Source organism: Miscanthus floridulus, chromosome 14, assembly GCF_019320115.1.
Source record: "Miscanthus floridulus cultivar M001 chromosome 14, ASM1932011v1, whole genome shotgun sequence".
In the NCBI taxonomy this organism is placed as follows: domain Eukaryota; kingdom Viridiplantae; phylum Streptophyta; class Magnoliopsida; order Poales; family Poaceae; genus Miscanthus; species Miscanthus floridulus.
In genome coordinates this window covers 72,552,240-72,576,929 of record NC_089593.1, presented here as the reverse complement: position 1 = coordinate 72,576,929, position 24,690 = coordinate 72,552,240, and the positions used below count along the sequence as shown (strand labels likewise).

At 44.3% G+C, this 24,690-nt stretch overlaps 1 pseudogene; it reads left to right on the top strand.

Annotated features, from left to right (window-relative positions):
* The first annotated feature begins 19,532 nt into the window (after positions 1 to 19,532).
* LOC136504514 (probable inactive purple acid phosphatase 1) lies at positions 19,533 to 23,902 on the top strand (annotated as a pseudogene).
* Positions 23,903 to 24,690: the final 788 nt, after the last annotated feature.

Below are 24,690 nucleotides of genomic sequence, written 5' to 3'. Positions count from 1 at the left end.
CCAGTAATACTTTCGTAAACACTCACTGTGATTCATTCATCATAAGCATCACGCCATTCCTTATGCATCCATGATATTCATCGTTTGCATCGGCATGCAATAGGTGTACCGGAAGGAGTAACCCTGCTGGAATTCGAGGAACTGAACGAGCAGCAGCAGCCGACACCGGAGATTCAGGAGGAGCAGCCTTCAGGAGAAGTGCCAGACGAGGTCGCCGTTGAGTGCCCTGACCACCGTCCTTGCAACTTTGTGAAAGGCAAGCCCCGGAGCATATTAAGCCTCCTATTTTCCGAACTGCAGTTACAGTATTGTTATTACATATATTGTTGCATTAAGTTTAGGTGTTGGATGCAAACACTTGCTGCATTGGTTACCCATTCCTTGTCCAGATATTGTTACCCTGAACCCTATGTAGCTCAGGCTCGAGTAGTGCTTAGCCCTGCTTAAACGCGGTAGAAGTCGGGTGATTTCCTGTCACCTGCGAGATATAGGATGATACATGTGGCACGGTTGGCTATATTTGCTATCGTGGAAAAGAACCAGTCTTAATTTGAAATGAAGACCGGACGGAGGCTTGCCGGTTTGCAGTGACTCCGTCTGTGTCGATTAAGGACTGGATCTTGGAGCCTTTCCTGTTCATGTTGAACGCATGCCTCTCTCTTAGTTGGCCGGCCTGAAGACCGACCGCGAAGCCGAGTAGCTCAACTCAGGCCGGGAGTCGATAAGTATAAAGTACGCCTCGGAAGGGAGCCGTAGGCGTGAGTCCAAGGGCAGGTGATTTAAAAGTCCTGATCGTCCTGGCAGAAGGGTAATCCCTGAGAGCGCTGGCGCTGATCGAACCCGCGAATTTGGTTCCTGAGTTGTACCAAAGGTAACCCACGGCTACCCTTGCTAAGTATGCCAGGGTGAGAGTTAGGAATACCCCCTCAGCTGAGTTGCAATTCGATTCGAATCGCCATCTCTCCCGGTTAGTGAGAACTTGACGGGTTTATCTCCAATGTAGATACACTTAATAACATAATGGTTCGGAAATGATGATATGATGATGACAGCCTTATTATACCTGCTATGGTTAATATTGTTTGCTCCTAATAAGTGAGTGCTCTAGTACAGGTGCTAATCTAGTAGACAGGTAAATAATGATAAGCTTGATGCTAAGTTTAAATTGGTTACTGTAATCATAAGCTCTTTTATGCAACTGTGTCAAGCTAGCCCACCTGAAAAGCCTTGCATGATCCTTGGTGTCTTTTGTTTCTGATTTTCGTCGGGTAAGTCTAGCTGAGTACCTTCTCGTACTCAGGGTTTATTTCCCACCTGTTGCAGATGACCAGTTCTACTTTGGTTGCTGCAAGTACTGCCTTCTCCCTGCCGGGGATGAAGACTAGACCGTTGGGCGCGGTTTCTACTAGTTCTCGTACCTGATAATGCTTTTGTGGGACATGACTCTGATCTTGGCAATGTATTTGAAAACTATGATGTTTTGTACTAAACTATGTTGCTTCCGCACACTCAAACTTGGTTTGTAATATTTATTTGACTCTGATGGATGTAACCCGAATGCTACTTATGAAATGTTGTAACGGATGATGTGTTGTGTTGAATCATTACGATCTTGGTTTGTATGTCGAGAGTTGGTTGAAATCCTTCGTGATTTCCAGACTACCGGGATTATGGGAGCTTAAGTACAGGAATTTGATCGCTTCGGTGATTGTTTTTGTACTTACGTTCTTATGATTTGGTCGGTTCTGTTACAGCTGGCATCAGAGCAAGATTTGACACTAAACACGTCATTTGTGTATTTAAAACAAAAGTATTTGTGAAAATCCTAAATTAAATACTAAGTATTGCCAGTGGTCATATCCCTTATGCCCAAATAAGGACTCTTAGGTGGCTTATTAAAGTACTAACTTGGGGGTTCCTGCTTGTTTCTGTTTCGTCGTCCATACGGCGTGCTATAGTATGGATGCCATCCACTTGGGTGGTAATGTATGGATCAAAATACCTCTACGCTCTGGTAAGTGTGAGTTGTGAGAGCATGACCGTCCAATCGTCGGTCTAGGGGAGAGTAGTTGTGGTTGCTCGCATACTTACATGTTTAACCATGTATTTATGAGAGTACTTAATTGTGGGTATCTCTGACGGGTAGCTGTGATACTAGGGTATATACATCAGGGGATGTATGTATGAAAGTATTTAGTTATTGCCTGCTTTTATGCATTTTGGGAAATTACTGGGCTGAAATGAAATCTTCTGCAGGTACGCTAACAACGTATCGTTGTAGATCGACTAGTTATCGTATACGAGAGAACGTATGTATGCCACCGTATATTTCGCTAGCCTTTAAATTTTTCTAGGTTTGTGAGGACGTACGGATCGTGCATGCATCATGTTCAAGCATACATGGCATTTCTTGCATTACTCCCTCCTTAAAATTGATGGTCCCGAATAATTAAATTTCGCATCCCTTAAATGATTCTTCCCTTACGTTATAACTTTTTGCTACAGATGGCGCGCACGAAACGCACTGCTCGCAAGTCCGCTGGAGGTAGGGCGCCTCGTCATCGTTTAGCTCCTCGTGAGCCCCGTCCTGAACCTACTGAGGCAGAAAGGCTGAGGGCAGAGCTAGCTCAGGTGACTGCTGAAAGGACTGCAGTTCAGCAGCGTTTGGAGCAAGTCATGCTGGAACGGGATCAAGAGAACCTAGAGGTTCAAAGGTTGACAGTTGCTCACCGCAACTGTGAGCGTATGTTGGTTCACATGTTAAACCAACGGAATGAAGCCTGGCACGAGGAGAATGTGTTGAGAGCAAGGCAGGTTGAGCTAGAGCAGCAGTTGGCAGCTGCAGAAGAGTACAATGACAATCTCCATGAGGAGGTTCACCTACTGCATAATCAACTTCACCCTATCCTGCCACCAGATGATGAGAATGAGATGGGTTCTGGTGTCATCATGGCTGAAGGTGATGATGACATGGAAGTCAATGGACCTGAGGACGCTCCACCTGATGAGGAGGAAGATGAGGAGTTAGAGCCTCCTAGTGATGAAGATGGAGGAGAGATCCTCGACACTGACTCCGAGGACGATGCGTAGTTTAGCTTACTACTGAGCTAATGCACTAGATCTAGTCTTTTGTTGATCATCATGCATGAACAAGTAACTTTGTAGCAAGTTAATCGTTGGGATGTAATATCGAACCCTATGTTACCCTTGATGTAAGTTGGGACCACTATGGCTCGATGTAACTTATCAAACGTATTATGCTTCACGTATGTGAGCTTTTGTGGAATTTCGCCTTTGCGATTTATGGATCTCATTGTTGGTTAAGTTCATCGCATTCATAGGTCAATTGATGCGCTTGATGAGTTGTGTGATTGTGATGAATGATTGTGCCTCGGTTGATTATTTAAATACATTCCCTCCAATGGACCCAGTTTGGCATAATTATACGGTTCATCTACAAAAATTTCCACATCGTCAGTGCTCATTGGCTATACATTTTGCAGATGGCTCATAACCTTCGTCGCGGTCGTGGCATGGGAAATGAGGAACAACCACCTCCGCCACCGCCCACACCAGCTGAGCTAATGCAGACAATTGTGGAGAGTCAGCGCATGCTAGCTGAGGCTATGCGCCAGATGGCCAACCGTGAGGATCGGCATGCCCGCCAGGGACCCGAGCCGAACCAGTATAGCACTTTTAAGGACTTCATGGACACAAAGCCTCCTATCTTTCGTGAGGCAGAAGAACCCTTACAAGCGGATGAATGGTTGAGCACGATAGAGCAAAGATTTGGATTGCTCCGTTTGACTGAAGGCATGAAGGCTACGTACGCAGGACACCAGCTCCAAGGTCCTGCAGGCATCTGGTGGACCCATCATAGGACCACCTTCCCTGCTAACGTTGAGATCGTCTGGAACCAGTTCCAGGCAGCCTTCAGGGGACACTTTATCCCTCCTGGTCTCATGGCCATCAAGCATACTGAGTTTATGAAGCTCACCCAAGGCAATAAGAGTCTCAATGAGTACCTCCAAGCATTCAACAACTTAGCAAGATATGCTCCTGAGTTCGTCGATACTGACGCCAAGAGAATAGCTAGCTTCAAGAGGGGACTTTCCCCAAAACTAATGAAGTCAATGGGCAACTGCAAGTGTGTCACCTTCAATGAGTTTATCAGTGACACTCTGACTCAGGAGAACAATGACAAGATATATGCTGCTTCCAAGAACCGAAAAAGGAACTTTGAGGCTGGTGCTTCCCAGTCCAAGGCTCCAATGGTATCTAAGGCCCCGTACCGTCCACCCACTGCTAATGTCCGGTACCGCCCACCGCAGAAGAAGAACCAAGCTAAAACCGGTTTCCGCAAGGGGTATACCATTTCCTTGCCGAAGAATACATCTGGGCAGAGTAGCTCCAATGTTCCACCATCAAACAGGCCGTGCTGGAACTGTAACCAACCTGGTCATTGGGCAAACAGATGTCCCCATCCTCCTAAGAATGCTCAAGGAAACGTCCGTCAGGGGCGTGTTCACTATACTACAGTGGAGGAAATTCCTGCTGGTGAAGTGGTCACCGCTGGTAAGTTTCTTGTTAATGATCACCCTGCAGTTGTGCTCTTTGATTCGGGTGCTTCGCACTCCTTTGTGAGTTCTACTTTTGCATCTGAGCATAATATGAATGTGATTACAATCGTCAAGGGTGGGTATTGTATTAGTGCTGCTGGAAATAATATCCTGACGAACCAAGTAGTTAAGGATGTAAAGATTGAGATCGGGGATCGAGAGTTCCTTGTGGATCTTGTAGTTCTACCGGGGGTAGGAATCGATGTAATCCTAGGAATGAAGTGGATGAGCGGGAATGGAGTGTTGATCGATACATCAACCCGTGTGGTTATGTTGAGGGATCCTGTGGATAAGAAGGGTTTTCTAGTGCAGTTACCTCGTGATATTGCTATCCACAGTGCAGCCAATGCTACCTTAGCCAAAGCCATTAAGGATCTACCGGTTGTCTGTGAGTTTCCAGATGTCTTTCCTGATGACTTGCCTGGATTACCTCCGGACCGTGATGTAGAATTTAAGATAGAACTCATTCCGGGTACGGCTCCCATTTCTCGAAGGCCCTATAGAATGCCGCCCAATGAGTTGGCTGAGCTGAAGAGTCAGTTGAATGAGCTATTGAAGAAAGGGTTGATTCGGCCTAGTTCTTCTCCTTGGGGTTGTCCAGCTATATTTGTGAAGAAGAAGGACGAGTCTCTACGCATGTGCGTGGATTATCGCCCCCTTAATGCTGTTACTATCAAGAACAAATACCCTCTTCCTCGCATCGATATTCTGTTTGATCAGCTTTCTAAAGCTAAGGTATTCTCCAAGATCGATTTGCGGTCTGGCTATCATCAGATCAAAATTCGTCCTGAAGATATACCTAAGACGGCTTTCTCTACTCGTTATGGCTTGTTTGAATACCTCGTCATGTCATTTGGGTTGACCAATGCTCCGGCACACTTTATGTACCTGATGAATTCTGTATTCATGCCGGAATTGGACAAATTTGTCGTCGTGTTCATTGATGATATCCTGGTATATTCTCAGAATGAAAAAGAGCATGCTGAACATCTGAGAATTGTTTTAACTCGGCTACGTGACAACCAGCTTTATGCTAAGTTCAGCAAGTGCGAGTTCTGGTTGAACAAGATACCTTTTCTTGGTCATGTACTATCTGGTGATGGAATTTCGGTTGACCCTACTAAGGTGCAAGAAGTTCTTGAGTGGAAGGCACCTACTACGGTCACAGAAGTCCGAAGTTTTCTGGGTCTGGCTGGCTATTATCGTCGCTTTATCCCAGATTTCTCAAAGATCGCCAAGCCCATGACTCGACTACTGCAAAAGGATGAGAAGTTTGAGTGGACTCCGAAGTGTGAAGAGGCTTTCCACACTTTGCGGACCTTACTAACCTCTGCTCCTGTATTGGCACAGCCTGACATCGGGAAGCCTTTTGATGTCTACTGCGATGCATGTGGCACCGGTTTGGGGTGTGTCCTTATGCAGGAGGGTCGAGTAATTGCTTATGCTTCGCGCCAGCTCCGAAAGCATGAAGTCAACTATCCTACCCATGACATAGAACTGGCCGCAGTTGTTCATGCCCTGAAGATTTGGAGACATTACTTGCTGGGTAATGTGTGCAACATCTATACTGACCATAAAAGCCTCAAGTACATTTTTACTCAACCCGAGTTGAACATGCGTCAACGGCGCTGGTTAGAATTGATCAAAGACTACAACCTTCAAGTGCATTACCATCCTGGTAAGGCAAATGTGGTTGCTGATGCCTTAAGCAGAAAGGCCCATTGCAATTCCTTAGTTAGTGAAGACTTTCATCTGGCACACCTCCTTCATCCTGTAGTACTCCACAATATCACTGTGGATTGCTCTCTTAGAAGTCGAATTATCGAACTCCAGAAGACGGATGTGGGTGTGTTTCACATCAAGCGGAAAATGAAAGAGAAAGAGACCAAGCACTTTAAAGTCGATGACAAGGGAATTCTCTGGTTTAATGATAGGCTTGTGGTACCCAAAGATAAAGAACTTAGAAATCAAATTATGAATGAAGCCCATTCTTCAAAATTGTCCATCCATCCTGGTAGCAGTAAAATGTATCAAGATCTCAAGCTATATTATTGGTGGACCAAGATGAAGAAAGAAATCGCAGCTTATGTGGCAAGGTGTGATAACTGTTGCAGAGTCAAGGCTATTCACATAAGGCCCGGACTATTGCAGCCACTATCTATTCCTGGCTGGAAGTGGGAAGAAATTAGTATGGATTTTATTGTTGGACTACCCACTACCAAAAAGGGTTGTGATTCCATCTGGGTTATCGTAGATCGTCTAACTAAATCTGCTCACTTTATTCCGGTCAAGTCTACCTATCATCCTCACAATTATGCTGAGATTTATTTTCAACAAGTGGTACGTCTCCATGGTGTACCCAAATCCATTGTTTCTGATAGAGGCCCTCAGTTCACGGCTCGCTTTTGGGAGTGCTTACATCAGAATCTTGGCACTCATCTAATCCGCAGTTCTGCCTATCATCCGCAAACATCAGGACAGACTGAGCGTGTTAATCAAATTCTTGAAGACATGCTTAGAGCTTGTCTTATCTCTTGCAAAGGCTCTTGGGAAGACTGGTTACCTCTCGCTGAATTCTCTTATAACAACAGTTATCAAGAGAGTATCAAAATGGCTCCTTTTGAAGCTCTTTATGGCCGCAAGTGTAGAACTCCTTTGAACTGGGTGGAACCCGGAGAAAGAAGATTCTATGGCATTGATTTTGTAAAAGAAGCCGAAGAGCAAGTCCGAACTATACAGAAGGATATGACTGCCGCTCAGGCTAGACAAAAGAGCTATGCTGACAAGAGGAGAAAACCTATTGAGTTTGAAGTAGGTGACCATGTTTATCTGAAGGTATCCCCTATGAAAGGAGTCAAGCGTTTTGGAATTAAAAGGAAGCTTGAGCCCCGATATGTTGGACCCTACCGCATTATCGAGAAAAGTGGAAGAGTAGCCTATAAACTCGATCTACCCCGTGAGATGGGAGCTATATTTCCGGTATTCCATGTGTCCCAGCTGAAGAAGTGTCTTCGTATTCCCGAGGAAAGAATAGCAACAAGGAAAATCAACTTGAAATCTGATCTTTCTTATGAGGAAAAGCCCGTGCAAGTTCTGGATACTCAAGAAAGAGTGACTCGTACACGAGTGGTTAAGATATACAAGGTAGTTTGGAGTAATCATAGTGAGCGGGATGCAACCTGGGAGCGGGAAGATTATTTAAAAGAAAACTATCCAGCTTTTTATATTAAATGGTACGCTTTCCAAATCTCGGGACGAGATTTTTCTAAGGGGGGAGGGCTGTAACACCCTAGGTGTTTGGCTTCCACTAATTGCATTTCATTCATAAGCATGTGCATTATCTATATCATCATGTCATTATCATTGAAACATACATATGCAACATTTGAAATTGTATGTGTTTCGTACTTGAGTGCTTATGAATGATAGTAGTGCAACTTGAGAATGCAACATGAAATTCTTATACTTGGAAACATGGCAACATGGTAGAAAGATGACAAGTGTAGAATAACAACCAAGCCATGAAACATATGAAACATTTCATTGCAACATATGATTGAATTGTTTGTTTTAATTGTTTTATTTCATGTGATCATTAGAAGTGATATAACAACTTTGTAAAATGGTTGATCATGGTCTAATACACCTTAACTACATTTAGTTTACTTGTTGGAACATTGTTCATGTAGGTCAAAATGACAGAATTGCCCTTGAATGGAGGTTTGACTAGAATTGACCATAAGAGTCTCATTGTTTGACTGTTTAAAAAGTGCAACTTAGAGACTTTGCATGGCTGTGCACTCTTTACAAAAGTTGTAGCAAATTTATCAAGGAACAAAAGTTGTTTTATAGCCAAGTCATGAAAATGTGTGGAACATGGTCAAACATGGCCCACAAGTCAGAGATACACGCTGTTTTCAACACTTAGAAAAATATTCTAAGTCATAGTGTTTTCCAGTTGCATCAAGCCAACTCTAGCTTCATATAACTTCGGATCCATGACTTTTTAGGTGTTGATCTTTGAAAAGAAAGTGTAGAGGGCAGATAGGTCTATAGTTTTGATGTTCAAATCTTCCACTAACTCGTCACGGTTTGGGAGCAAATGATCGTTGAAATTGCTCTGTCAGTCACCTTCGACGATGACTGAATCGCGTTTTCAGAAGAACGATTCAGTGAACAGGGCCGACCGGGTTCAGAAAGCGCCAGACGCGTGTGCGCCGCGCGTCGACGGCCGGCTGACCGCGCTGGCCACGCGCCGTGCACCTCCTGGCGTCGCAGCCGCGTCTTGAGCACCCCGCGCGCCTGTCTGACGCACTCGCCTCCCCATTTCGTTTTCCTCTCCTCCCACAGAACGTAGCAACGCACGAGCTCTGCGGTCCGCCATTGCCGACCAAGCATCGCCGCTGCTGTACGAGCTAACCACCGCGAAAACGCGTTGCCCCGTCCGCCTGCAGCCTCGCCGTGACCCCCTCCACCTCCTCCACCCTTCAGCCGGGTCGTTTGAGCCTCGGTAAGAGCGCATTTCCATTTTTTCCCCACCGCAGCCATGGCGGGAGCTCGCCGGAGTTGGCGCTCCACGTGGCCAGCTGCCCTCGCGCCGCTCCCATTCCTTCCTCGGCCGCGCGCTAGGTCATAGGAACACCACTAAAGCTTGTAGGGTCACCGCTAGGAACTGTGTCGTCGTCGGTCCACCGGAGCCGGCCGTGCCGTGGTCGTGCGCCGCCGTGTCAGTCGCCGACCCCGCTAGCCACCACCATAGCACCGATTGAGGTCACCAATAGATGCGCATGTTCAAGGCGAATGTCGTAGCGTAGATGGTCTCGCCGGAGGAGCCACCGGCGGCGAGCTACGCCACCGACCGACGCTCCTCCCCTGTTTCGCTCACTGCCGAGCGGGCCCTCCCTGTCAGCGTCGTGGCTCAGGCCGGGAGTCCAGCTCGGGCCGCGCCGTAGTCTTGGGCCGCCGTTCTTGGGCTGGCCCGTGTAGGGCTGAGTGTTGTTTTCCCATTTTATTTCGTTTATTTATTTCACAGATTTATGTACATCTTGAAAAATATGTAGCTCCTAGTATATAAATCCAAATGCTATGGTTCTAATTTTGTTGGTTTCCTGGTCATGTCTAGTATTTAACAAAAATATTATATGGGCACTTGTTTTAGAAATTTTTGATGATTTAAATAGGACTTTGAAATGTGTTTTTAGGAGCATGCAAACTTGTTTGAATTTTATCTTGAGTTTCTGTGGTCCAAAAATTATGAAATTTTGTGGGTCCTCTATTTAGGTCTATTAGAAGCTCTGGTAAAAATTTCGGAGCTAGTGCATGTGTAGTTTTTAAGTTATAGAATTTCCTTTTATTAATAGGTGGATCTTGTGTGAATTTTCATAATTTTTCTATAGATCCAGTGAAGGTGAAATTTTATGGGTATTATTATTATGCTATAATGATGCTAGGAAAAATGTGAAATCTGTTGCTTGACACTTTTCATTAGGATTTCTTAATTATGCCATTTTAAGCTAGTATGCCTTATTATTTTTGTGTAGACTGTTATACTTACTCAATGGCTTTGAAATTTTTATAGTAGTCTATGTGAAGCATGAAAAAGCTACTGTAATTTTTGTAGATTTTTCTGAACAGGTTTACTATATATTGCTTTAATCACCTAATTAACTAGATAAATTAGAAAAGGATATTAAAGAATTTATTTAGAAGTTAGCACTGTACTTTCTGATGTTGCTTAGGTATGAAAAACAAGTTGGTTAACTTGGTTTGGTCAAATTAGGCTTTTGCACCATCATTAAATAATTAAGTTAGCAACCCTGTCATTGCGGGACAGATTCTAGGTCTACGGAAATTGGAGTTGGTCAACTTTAGAATCATGCTTTGATGTTTACAAATAAATTGTAGAGAATTTCATAAGCTTTCCAGAATGTCCTCTTGTACGTCATTTGGAGTTATAGAACTCGGGTTATGATAGATTTAAGTTGCTACTTGTTGCATATGAAGCTTTAACTGTTATTTTAAGTATGTCTTTACTATCCTAAGTTCATGGTACTGTTCCTAGGTGTTAGGCCTTTAACTGAAGATGAGCATCTTTATCTTAGGTTATGCAAGCTAGGTAAGTTGCTCTTGTTATTAAGTTAAGTTGGATACATGCTTAAAGTGATTTGAATAGAGCTAAGTACTCGGTAAACGAGTGTCCAGTAATACTTTCGTAAACACTCACTGTGATTCATTCATCATAAGCATCACGCCATTCCTTATGCATCCATGATATTCATCGTTTGCATCGGCATGCAATAGGTGTACCGGAAGGAGTAACCCTGCTGGAATTCGAGGAACTGAACGAGCAGCAGCAGCCGACACCGGAGATTCAGGAGGAGCAGCCTTCAGGAGAAGTGCCAGACGAGGTCGCCGTTGAGTGCCCTGACCACCGTCCTTGCAACTTTGTGAAAGGCAAGCCCCGGAGCATATTAAGCCTCCTATTTTCCGAACTGCAGTTACAGTATTGTTATTACATATATTGTTGCATTAAGTTTAGGTGTTGGATGCAAACACTTGCTGCATTGGTTACCCATTCCTTGTCCAGATATTGTTACCCTGAACCCTATGTAGCTCAGGCTCGAGTAGTGCTTAGCCCTGCTTAAACGCGGTAGAAGTCGGGTGATTTCCTGTCACCTGCGAGATATAGGATGATACATGTGGCATGGTTGGCTATATTTGCTATCGTGGAAAAGAACCAGTCTTAATTTGAAATGAAGACCGGACGGAGGCTTGCCGGTTTGCAGTGACTCCGTCTGTGTCGATTAAGGACTGGATCTTGGAGCCTTTCCTGTTCATGTTGAACGCATGCCTCTCTCTTAGTTGGCCGGCCTGAAGACCGACCGCGAAGCCGAGTAGCTCAACTCAGGCCGGGAGTCGATAAGTATAAAGTACACCTCGGAAGGGAGCCGTAGGCGTGAGTCCAAGGGCAGGTGATTTAAAAGTCCTGATCGTCCTGGCAGAAGGGTAATCCCTGAGAGCGCTGGCGCTGATCGAACCCGCGAATTTGGTTCCTGAGTTGTACCAAAGGTAACCCACGGCTACCCTTGCTAAGTATGCCAGGGTGAGAGTTAGGAATACCCCCTCAGCTGAGTTGCAATTCGATTCGAATCGCCGTCTCTCCCGGTTAGTGAGAACTTGACGGGTTTATCTCCAATGTAGATACACTTAATAACATAATGGTTCGGAAATGATGATATGATGATGACAGCCTTATTATACCTGCTATGGTTAATATTGTTTGCTCCTAATAAGTGAGTGCTCTAGTACAGGTGCTAATCTAGTAGACAGGTAAATAATGATAAGCTTGATGCTAAGTTTAAATTGGTTACTGTAATCATAAGCTCTTTTATGCAACTGTGTCAAGCTAGCCCACCTGAAAAGCCTTGCATGATCCTTGGTGTCTTTTGTTTCTGATTTTCGTCGGGTAAGTCTAGCTGAGTACCTTCTCATACTCAGGGTTTATTTCCCACCTGTTGCAGATGACCAGTTCTACTTTGGTTGCTGCAAGTACTGCCTTCTCCCTGCCGGGGATGAAGACTAGACCGTTGGGCGCGGTTTCTACTAGTTCTCGTACCTGATAATGCTTTTGTGGGACATGACTCTGATCTTGGCAATGTATTTGAAAACTATGATGTTTTGTACTAAACTATGTTGCTTCCGCACACTCAAACTTGGTTTGTAATATTTATTTGACTCTGATGGATGTAACCCGAATGCTACTTATGAAATGTTGTAACGGATGATGTGTTGTGTTGAATCATTACGATCTTGGTTTGTATGTCGAGAGTTGGTTGAAATCCTTCGTGATTTCCAGACTACCGGGATTATGGGAGCTTAAGTACAGGAATTTGATCGCTTCGGTGATTGTTTTTGTACTTACGTTCTTATGATTTGGTCGGTTCTGTTACAGCTCGAGTCGCGATATAGCGTGGAAGACTGCTTTCCAGCAACTTTTGGTTATATCATGGTTAGAAGCTCCCTGCCATAGTTGTGACAACTGGCCCTCCTTCCTCCTCCAAGAGAAGATCACGCCCTCCTCCTTCCTCAAGACTGCCCATGGCATCAATGAATTTGTGATGCACTTGATCTTGCAATTCATTAATTGATTGGGGATCTAATTTTCTTTGCTATGTGTAGATCCAAAATCAAACTGCATAGCTTCATTTAAGGTAATTTAATATCTAGTTTTGTGATGTTTGGATTTTCAAGTAATTCAGATAATTATGATAGGAGTTTATGGCTTTTTGGTCCTTGTGCACAGTGTGACTAATAATGATAGTTCATTCATATGATAGGGTTTATATTTTAGAGTAAATTGCACTGCCGGTCCTTAAAGTATTGAGCTAATTTCGTCTAGGTCCCCAAACTATTAAATCGCACAGTTGGCTCCCCAATCTACTTAATCCGGCCATTGTAGGTCCCAAACAGCCCAGTCAGTGTCAAGGCTGTTCACGTATGCACGTGAGGCACACGTGACCGTCAACAGGTACTTGCTTTTTGGCAAAACACCCCCCGCACGATCTCATCCTCTCCACCTCACTTTTTTCCTTTCTCTCCTCTCTCGGACCGACATCGACAAAAGGGGGAATAGGGGAGGGGTGGAGCGTGGCAACACCGACAACTGGTGCTGTTTGCGGAGGCAGCGTGGGCGGAGAGCGAGGACGACTCGATGGCCACACCTAGAGTCAGAAAGGAGAGTCAAATTGTGGGCCCTCTAGGACAACTCGACGGCCACACCTAGAGCGGGCCCTCTAGGAGCGGGCGGTGGGGGAGATGACCACCAAATTGTGTTAGAAAGGAGAGTCGGTGCCTGAATACAGTGAGTTGAAGAAACCCTATCTTCATCTGGACCCTCTATTGAGTGTTTGCTATGGATTTGTGGACATTATGGTAGATTTAGGCCATTTTCATTTGAAAGTTGTTGATTTGTAGGCATGAATGGTAGTCTTCTAGGGTTCTTGGTATGGATGAGAAAAATTTTGAACTAAATGTTGAAAATTGGTTGAAATGTAGGTCCAGGGTCTAACCAGTTCAGTCTAGAGGTGCATCATGGTGGTTTTTTTGTTGGTGTTTGGGAGAACCGTGCTTACCTCGATGAAAAAATTGACTGGTTTGATTAGTGTGATGCTGATACTTGGTCACCCCTATGGATAAAGGACTTTGTGGAAGAGTTAGGTTATGATAAGGAATCACGTACACTGAAGGTGCATTGGTTATTGCTAGGGAAGACAATAACAGATGGTTTGAGACTTATAGAGACTGATAGTGACACAATGGTCATGATGTCTGTGATTGATAGGGTGAGGAACCTGGTCATTTATCTTGATCATCATGATATGATTTGTTTTGGTATCAATTGGGATGACATTGTGCTGAATCCTATTTGTAGTTTGCCCAAGGTCTTAAGTCATGTTAAGGTTGTGACAATTGAAAGGAAGGAAGAGGAGAAATTGCCAGTGTTTTACACAAACCTAAGGAAGGCCACTGAGTGGAACCAAGATCAAGTACATGATGGCATTGAGGCAGATGACAGTAATTCAGATGACTCAGACTTTAATGATAGTGATTATAAGATTGGATTTTCTGATGATGACCTGTTTGCTGACAATGTCGATGCTGGTGTGTTTGATGAAGGGGCAACTAAGGGTTGTAAAATGTTCAAATAGAAGAAGGCTGCGGACAGCAAACTCAAGAGGAAGCAATCTATGAATATGTTAGTTGGAGATGAGGATGAATCAACAGAAGAGGAAGAGATTGACTTGGCAGATTGTGATGAAGGTAGCAGTAGGAACAGGTTTAGGGAATTTCAGTAGGAAGATTTGCTGAATCCATCATTCAGTGTAGGGCAAGTATTTGGTATAGTTGAGCTTGTGAGGAAGGCCATCACAGAGTATAGCATTAGGAATAGGGTAGAGATCAAAATACCTAGAAATGATAGGAAGAGAGTCAAGGCTCATTATGCTGAAGGGTGTCCATGGAACTTCTATGCATCCATGGACAGTAGGACAAATTGTTTTCTAGTGAAGACATACAATGGCCATCACAACTGCTAGAAAAAGTGGGTGATCAAGACTTGTACCTCCAAATGGCTTGCAGAGAAGTACTTGGAAACATTTAGGGCAGACAACAAGATGACCTTACCTAACTTTGCAAGAATTGTTCAAAAGGAATGGAACCTTACTCCATCTAGAACCAAGCTCTGGAAAGCAAGAAAATTTGCATTGGAGACTATATATGGTGATGAGTTGAAGTAGTACTCTCAGCTATGGGATTATGGGCAAGAGTTGAGAAGGTACAATCCTGGTAGCAGCTTCTACCTTAATCTAATAGAAGGGGCATTTAGTAGTTGTTACTTATCACTTGATGCTTGCAAAAGAGGTTTCTTAAGTGGATGCAGACCAATCATCTTTTTGGATGGATGTCACCTGAAGACAAAGTTTCGAGGGTGGTTGCTTACTACTATAGGGATGGATCCAAATGATTGCATCTTCCCAATTGCTTTTGCAGTGGTGGAAGTTGAATCTCTCTTGTCCTGAAAATGGTTTCTGCATAGCCTGAAAGATGACCTCCGCATTGACAACACATTCCCATGGACTATCATGACAGACAAGCAAAAGGTAAAATAACATTTGCACAAAGTTTTCTGCATAATCAGTGACTAATAACAGTGGCATGTTTGTTCACTAACACATTACCACTGTATTTTTGTAGGGTCTTATCCCAGCTGTGGCATAAGTGTACCCCTAGACTAAGCATAGATTTTGTGTGAGGCATCAGTACCAAAATTTCTAAGTCCATTTCAAAGGTGATAACCTAAAAAACCAGCTGTTGACATGTGCTAGGTCCACCTGTGTGAGTCATTGGGAGAAGAACATGCAAAAAATGAAAGAAATAGATGCAGCTACCCACCAATGGTTGGAGCAAATGACACAAAATACCTGGGTCAGAGCCTTTTTCAGCACTTTCCCAAAATATGATGTGTTGCTCAATAACAACTGTGAGGTCTTTAACAAGTACATCTTAGAGGCTAGGGAGCTACCCATCCTAAGTATGTTGGAGATGATAAAAAACCAAATAATGACTAGACACTACAACAAACAAAAGGAAGCAAAAAACTTTGTTGGAACTGTTTGCCCAAAGATAAGGAAAAATTGCCAAGAATGCTAAATTTGCTAATATTTGTTATGCCATGCCTGCTGCCTAGGGAATATTCCAAGTGCAGTCCAAGGAAAACACATACATTGTTGATATTGTCAACAAGCAATGTGACTGTAGGAGGTGGGATCTCACAAGTATTCCATGTTCCCGTGCCATTTCCTACTTGAGACATGAGAGGATACCTCCAGAGATAGTGATCCCTGCCTGTTACTCTGTTGAAGCTTTTACAACTGCATATGCCAACAACATTTGGCCATGTAAGGACATGGCTGACTGGGAGAAGACTGATGGACCTCTAGTTGCTCCACCAGTTTATGAGAAAAGAATTGGGAGGCCACCAAAGGCAAGGAAAAAGCAAGCATATGAGGTTCAAGGCAGAAATAGACCTAAGCTAACAAAGCATGGGTCCAAAATGCACTACAGTTGGTGCAAATCACCATATCACAATGTGAGGACATGTGAATTGAAGAAGGCTGGCATCAGTCCAAGTGGCATTGAAGAAATACCTCTAATAGTTACTGATGACCATGGTGTATGTACTATGTTATGTTCTGTTACACTAGACACTCATCCCTTTAGTTGTTAACATTACTGTTCTTGTAGGACGACATAGAGGCCGAGGCACCACCACCTTTTGATTACCCAATGCAAGAAGAGATGACACAGGAAATAATGCTTTCACAGATGCTTTCTCAGGTTTGTGTGATTTCAATTGTACTCTACTGTGTGCAACATCTATTTTACTCTACTAATCTCATACTGCCTCCTGTAGCCCACTCAATGCGGCAGCCTAAATCAGCAGTTGGGACCCTTGCCAGACTCTACCTTCATTTAGTCCAACCAGCCAACTACAAGACCAGTAGTGAACAAGAAGACCACAGTTGGACAAGGGGGAGGGAAGAAGGGCAAGAAGACTGGAGGAGTTCAAGGCAAGAGCAACGAAGCTGGACAAGGTGGAGGGAAGAAGGGCAAGAAGATTGGAGGGGTTCAAGGGAAGAATACCATAGCTGAAAATGCTTCATGAAACTGTGGACATGGCAACCTAACTTTTGTGACTGGAATAGGAAAGCGATATAGTTGCCTTTTGTTGATAGCAACATGGAATAGGGTAGCAGTATAGTTGCTTTTGTGGATAGCAACATCTTTTGTAATGCTTGGTGTAGCTAAATTACATATCTGCTGGTAGAAATGTTCACTTTGCTCCATGTGTGCCATCTGGTCTTGCAGTGTCCATAGATGCTAGCAAATGGGCTACAACAGATGTCTAGATCGACATACACTATAATAGGCCTTGTCTTCTGATCAGTACTTTCAACTTGTGAGGAGCAATCTGAATATAGTTAGTGGAGTCTTACTGTAACCCTTGTAATTGAATGTTTTGACCCTTATGAGGGAATCTCATGACTTTTGATTTCCAGTGAATCTAAGTGGGGCTACCAGCAGATCTAGCATCATATGTGAAGGTATGCCCTTGCAAAAACCATGCCAACTATGAAACCATAGTGGAAGACTGCATAGGTGATCCATCAGCCATTAAGTATGTCACAGACTCATAGGATTGAGTGGGCAAAGTATAGGTTGCTACCAACAGATCTTTGACAAGAGTCCCAACACTTCCAGAGTCAAGGAGAATCAAGATTTCAGTCAGATAACATACATGAATCAAGATTTGCATAAGTGATATGTGTTCTTCTGAAATTACAGTCACAAATACCACAAATTTTAGTTAGATAACATACATGATCGATACCATAAAGCATTACCAGTTCTTACATGGAAATGTTACAAGTTCACACAAAAACAAAAGCATTCCTACTCCCCAAACCTACCTCACATTCACCATTCACTTCTTCATCTGAACAAACACCAGCAGCAATTGCACAACTACAATTATCAAACACATACAGAGAATGCATTTCAAGGGCCCTGCAATATCATATCCTATATTGATCAAAGTTCTAAGCTCTACTTCAACAGCTATGGCATGCTCTACTTCAACAGTTGTGGCATCTCCATTTCCTAGGTCGACATTCTTCTCCAACAGGCTCTCAGTAACTTCATTAGATTGCATCCCAGCTGCCTTTTCTTTTGCTGCTGCTGTCTCCAAGTGGTTGATGTATCCTGCCTCCTAAAGAAAAAATGGGCAACCAGTTCCATCCTTCTGCAGATTCATCAAACAGACAAAGCACACATACTCAAAACTTGACTCTAATACTCGGATTTGGACTGAACTCAAACTGGCAAACCTAACTTACATTGTGATCTAGGTAGGTGTAGAAGATCTGATCCAAGGACCATGGCTGCTTCGAACGACACTTTACTACCTTATGACGATGGCATCTCGGGCACGTAATCAGTCGTGGCTCATCACCGCGCCTCCTGGTCGCACCGAGCTCGATTCGGCGACCGTCAAGTCGTCCTCGCTCTCCGCCCGCGCCGCCTCCGCGAACAGCACCAGTCGTCGGCGTCGCCACGCTCCGCCCCTTCCCTGTTCCCCCTTTCGTCGACATCGGTTCGAGAGAGGAGAGAAAGGAAAGGAGTGAGGTGGAGAGGATAAGATCGTGCGGGTTTTTTTTGCTAAAAAGCAAGTACCTGTCGACGGTCACGTGTGCCTCACGTGCGTACGTGGACAGCCTTGACACCGCCTGGGCTGTTTAGGACCTACATGGGCCGGATTAAGTAGATTGGGGAGCCAACTGTTCGATTTAATAGTTTGGGGACCCAGACGAAATCAGTCCAATACTTTAAGGACCGACAGTGCAATTTACTCTATATTTTATATGGGCCTCTCTATGGAGGTGTAAAAAATTATTTTTCTCCATTCCTTAGATGTGTTAGCTTGCATTTAGTGGTTTTTTAATTCTTTGTTGTTTGGTGAAACCACAAACATTTTTCAGACATCACCAAAATGTTATTGTATTTCATTTTAGAAAATATGAAAGTCTTCTAGCGGAGGATTGCACGAGAGATCCAAAAGAAGCGAGAAGAGGAAAGTTACTCAGAATAAAAAAAGAACAAAATTAAGGTGAGCTACTCCTTTCAGCCAATTAATATTATATTATATTATATATATTATAATAAATATAAAAAGATTGATTGTATGTCTAATATCTTGATTGGTCATGTACCCCTTTGTTATAGGGAGCAGAGGTGGTCTTATCCTGTTAGAAAAGTAATGTGGTACTATTATTACGTCGCTTCATACAATTTATTTAGATTAGGGTAAAGCTAATCATGGGCCTCTTAAAATTGATCTGGGCCTAATTTGAGTGTCAACGGGATGATATGATTATATTGATATTTTTTTGAAACACATATGGTCTTTTTTTTCTTTTGCGACGTGAAACACATATGGTCTACTCCCTCTGTCCCTAAATATTTGTTGTTTACGTTTCTTGAAAAACAACTTTCATTAAATATATATTAAAAAATATTAATATTTATAGTACATAATTAGTATTATTAGAAGATCTTTGAATTTAGTTTTTTAATAAATTTATTTAGAGATATAAATGTTATACGTATTTTCTATAAATTAAGTTAAATTTGTAATACGTACACCAACAACAACAGGTAAATAGAGACGGAGGGAGTATATGACTATGCAATAATTAGTTGGTCAGGGTCTGGAATTCTCTTGTTTTGTCGTGACATGTAGCATGGCTACCTCGACAGCAGAGCTCTCCATGGCGACGGGCGCCCCTGATCCATATTTGTAATTGCGCGAATTTGACCATCATGAGCACATGGCTGGACACCGACACTGACAGAGTCAACGGCGACGGGCGAGCTTTATGTGCGCGACGCAGCCAACGCTCTGCATTCGCGGCGTTCTCAGTTCCGCACGCCACTCTGGTTCCGGGATATTCCGCTCCTGCTCCCCTCCATGATTGGGTATATCCGCAAATCCAGCACTGTTCGTCATCAAGTCGCTAACTTTTTTTCCCCTTGGAGATTGCTACAACAAGTGATTAGGGATTTCAGCTGCTGTTTGTTTCAGGCTCTCTCAGCTGGGAGTTCGTCAGGGCAGCATAAGGGCGCCGCTGCTGCTATGGGCGGCCGCCACATGGCTGGCCGTCAGCGCCGTGGTGGCGCACCCTGGCAGAGGCGGCGGCGGTGAGCAGCCGCTGTCGAGGATCGCCGTCGAGAGGGCGGTCCTCGCCGTCGAAGATGCCGCGCACGTCAAAGCGTCCCCTTTGGTTCTTGGGCTCAAGGTCAGCTCCAGTCCTCACCGCCACTCTTGTTTGGGGAGTCAATTTCTGGTACACTGACAGTCTAGGGAACTTGTGGATTGTGGCGCTGCAGGGCGAGAACAGTGAATGGGTGGATGTGGAGTTCTTCCATCCCAACCCATCCAGTGACGATTGGATCGGTGTGTTCTCTCCTGCGAATTTCAGGTAATAGTTAATAGTATTGGTGTCTGGCTAATTGATTGGATCAACAAGCTCATTCAACCAGATGGGGATAAATGTCTCCATAATTCTCCTTTGCAAAGAAAGGGCAACATTCAGTCTGATGTTTCTTGTTTGGGCATTGTCAGTGCTGCAATCTGTGAGCCTGAGAATAAGAGGCAGTCTCCTCCAGTGCTTTGCACTGCACCTATCAAGGTCAGCATGTACCCTGTTCTGTTTAACTCGACTTTGTGTACAATAGCACGTCAAGTTTCAGATTTTCTGAATCCATTTATTTTTGAACCCTGACTGGGTTTTCTCCCCATATTTTCTTCATGCATTGCAGTACCAGTTTGCAAATTTAAAAAATGATGACTATAACAAGACTGGAAAGGGCTATCTGAAGCTTCAGTTGATTAACCAGAGGGAAGATTTCTCATTTGCACTTTTCTCAGGAGGCCTCTTGAAGGTAAGCCAAAAAAGTTACTAGCATCTTCTGAACTTCTCTACCATCCAGTATAATTCTGAATTTTTGAAGGTGCATTCATTCATGTTCTCCATCTGAACAAAAAGCCACTCCTGTAACAGCCCAAGCTGATTGCTGTCTCAAACAAGGTAGCATTTGCGAATCCAAAGGCACCAGTGTACCCACGTTTGGCACAAGGGAAGTCTTGGAATGAAGTAAGCTTTCTTGTCATTCCACAATGGCGACAAACGTTTCAGTTTTATGGATTAGACGAAACCTTGTGCAATGTGTATGTTTTTTTGTAAGAAATTAGTTTAGTATTCTGCTCTCAGCTCAACGTTGTATCAACAAAGGAAAACATACATTGTGGAGATAAATTAACTATGGTGATCAATCTAAGAATGGGACTCTATTGCCTTTGTTTTTGCAGATGACAGTCACCTGGACAAGTGGCTATGATATTACAGAAGCAGTTCCTTTTGTTGAATGGGGAGAGAAAGGAGGAAGCCGGTTTCTTGCTCCAGCTGGAACATTAACATTTGACAGAAATAGCATGTGTGGTAAGTTATTATTATTTTCCTAATCTCCGTAGATATGAATGAAGAATCTGTCGACAGTCAGCAGTTTACTAGCAGATTGATAATTCTTTTAATTTCTAACCTGAAAACTCAGGGGCACCTGCGCGAACTATTGGTTGGCGCCATCCTGGTTACATTCATACTAGCTACCTGAAGGATCTGTGGCCAGATTCATCGTATGGGTTCTGTCTTGCATTTGTATTTGGCTATTTAAACATTTCCATATGTTCAACCTGTTTTGTGAGCTAATAAGCAACATGTTTATTTGCAAAAAATCAGGTACTCTTACAGGCTTGGCCATAGGCTAATGAATGGGACCCGTGTCTGGAGCAAATCATACAGCTTCAAAGCATCACCTTACCCTGGACAAGATTCTTTGCAACGAGTCATCATATTTGGAGACATGGGAAAGGTACATGTTTCCTTCCATGTCTATCCTAGTTTCAGTCAAATAACAAATGGAAAAAGTCTACATCACCCCCCACCTTTCATGCTTGGTCTACTTCACCCCCTCTAACTATGAAACCGTCTGTTTTAACCCCTGAACTTTCCAAAACCGTCAATTTTACCCCCTGGGCGGTTTTCTGACAGCGGTTTACCCCCTGAAAAATCTAATTTTGTATTCAAATTGCTACAGTAGCGTTGGGTTTGCTACAGTTCCCGTGGTTTTGAATTTCCTTTTTTTTATTTATTTTCGGTGAATTTTTGAAAAATCATAGTAAATCATAGAAAAATCATAAAATAAAAAATCTAATTTTATTGGACTCCACATGAGTAGATCTACATAGTGAATATATAATACGGTATACTTTAGTACAAAATTTTTACTGTAGCCTTAGATTAATTGGAAAATCTAATTTTGTATTCAAATTAATTGGAATAATTCATAGCTGCAGCTTCTATTGTCCAATTATGGTGAAATTTTTATGGTACGCTAATTATTGTTTGTTTGAACTATAGTAAAAATTTCGTACTCATTGGACTATGTATAACTTAGTTATAGATAAATTCTAATTAATTACAGACAAAATTGGATTTTCCAATTAATTTGTACTGTAGCAAACCCGCTGTTACTGTAGCAAACCCGCCGCTGAAAACCGCCCAGGGGGTAAAACAGACGGTTTTAGATAGTTCAGGGGGTAAAACAGACGGTTTCATAGTTTGGGGGGAAGTAGACCAAGTTTGATAGGTGGGGGGTTAAGTAGACTTTTTCCTATTTTCGTTCTCAAATGTACTCAACCTTCTGACATTTTCTTTTTACAGGCAGAGGCAGATGGTTCAAATGAGTTCAACAACTTCCAGCCAGGTTCACTAAACACTACTCACCAGATCATCAGTGACCTAGAAAACATCGACATGGTGGTCCACATTGGGGACATCTGCTACGCGAATGGCTACTTGTCTCAATGGGACCAGTTCACTGCACAGATTGAACCAATCGCTTCAAGGGTGCCATACATGGTTGGAAGGTCAGCTGAGTGTCTCAGTTCGATACTTTATTATGTTCCACCCATGTATTCCTGTATACTGTTTACAAGAAGAGGGATTTTTGCAGTGGTAACCATGAGAGGGATTGGCCTGGCACTGGTTCATTCTACGGAAATCTCGACTCCGGTGGAGAATGCGGTGTCCCTGCCCAAACCGTGTTCTACACTCCAGCTGAGAACCGTGCAAAATTCTGGTAACTATAGTGGTGGCTCAGCCAAGGCCATGGCAGGTTCTTCAGACGCCATTACTGACTGAACATTGATCCTTTTTCAGGTACGCAACAGACTATGGCATGTTCAGGTTCTGCATTGCTCACACGGAAGAGGACTGGAGGCCGGGGACCGAGCAGTACAAGTTCATCGAGCAATGCCTGTCTTCTGTTGACAGGCAGAAGCAGCCATGGCTCATCTTCCTTGCGCACCGCGTTCTTGGGTACTCGTCCTGCGCCTACTACGAGTCAGAAGGCACGTTCGTGGAACCTATGGGGCGGGAAGCGCTGCAGGAGCTCTGGCAGAAGTACAAGGTCGATCTCGCCTTCTATGGACACGTCCACAGCTACGAAAGGACATGCCCAGTCTATCAGGTGTGCCTTCAGTTTCCATCCACAATCAGCACAATTGCTTGAGTGAAGCACTACCTGTTGTCTGAAAACTTACATGTCCTGTAACTGTTATATACACACACCTGACTGTAAAATCTTTCGATTGTTGCAGAGCCAATGCGTCGTCGACGCGTCGGACTACTACAGCGGCCCATTCCAGGCGACGACGCATGTTGTCGTCGGCGGCGCAGGAGCCACCTTTCTGAATTCACTGCCTCAAAGATCCAGTGGAGCCACTTCACCGACTTCGACCACGGGTTCGTCAAGCTCACGGCCTTCAACCACTCGTCCCTGCTGTTTGAGTACAAGAAGAGCCGCGACGGCAACGTGTACGACCATTTCACGATCTCGCGGGACTACCGGGACATCCTCGCTTGCTCTGTCGACAACTGCCCCCGGACCACACTGGCTTCATGAAGTCTCACAATCACAATGGTTTTCAGGCAAGGAATTCGGACATTCAGTTTCTTGCAGGGCAGCAGCAATTCAGTTACTGTACATAGTTTTTTTAGTACGGCAATAAATGAGGCGTTTTCTTTTCTGCCTGCATTATTTTGTTGTACCAGCAGGTGAAACTGTGAGTGCCTTTTGTTCTGCCCTTAGCTAAAAGGAAAAAGTCCGTTTTTGGCCCTCCAACAATGGCAGCAGTTTAGTTTTAGCCCTCCAACTTAAAAACCAGACACCCGCAGTCTCTTAACTCTCAAAACCGTTTAAAATTGGTCCTCGCATCGATTCGACCACGATATCCGCACAGGAAATCCGCCACGACCCCACCTATCAGGCCTTTTTCTCTCACCGCCAGATTGGATCACCTGTCATCCCCTCTCTTCACGGGCCCCACCTGTCAGGCCTTTCCCCGACCTCCCCGCCACACGTTGCCACCACGGCGGCCAGCATAGGCACGCGAGCTCTCCAGTGCTCCTCGTGGACGCTGCAGTTCATGTCGGCAAAAATCTCCGGCTGCCCAAAATATCTACACTACCACCGCCTTACTTGCAGCTATAAAAGGCCGGCGAGGCCACCGTGGCTCTCGACACCTCCGTCGACGGACACAGGAAGCTTGAGAACGAGCTCTGCTTCTCTTCGGCTGCTTGCTCCAGCGCAGCCCTTGCCCTCGCCGTGCGCGGACCGGACCCGACCCTCGCCTGCGAAACTCCAAGCTCGAGCTCGAGCTCGAGCTCGCACACGCACGGCACGGACCCGCCGAAGGCAAGCGCCGCCGCGCCGCAGGACGCCGGAGCCGCGCTTAACGAAGCTGCCCTCGCCCAGCCCGCTGGACCACCATCCGCGCCGCAGCGACTGGATCCGCCGAGCGCCACCAGGAGCGCCGCTGAGGTGCTGACGCAGC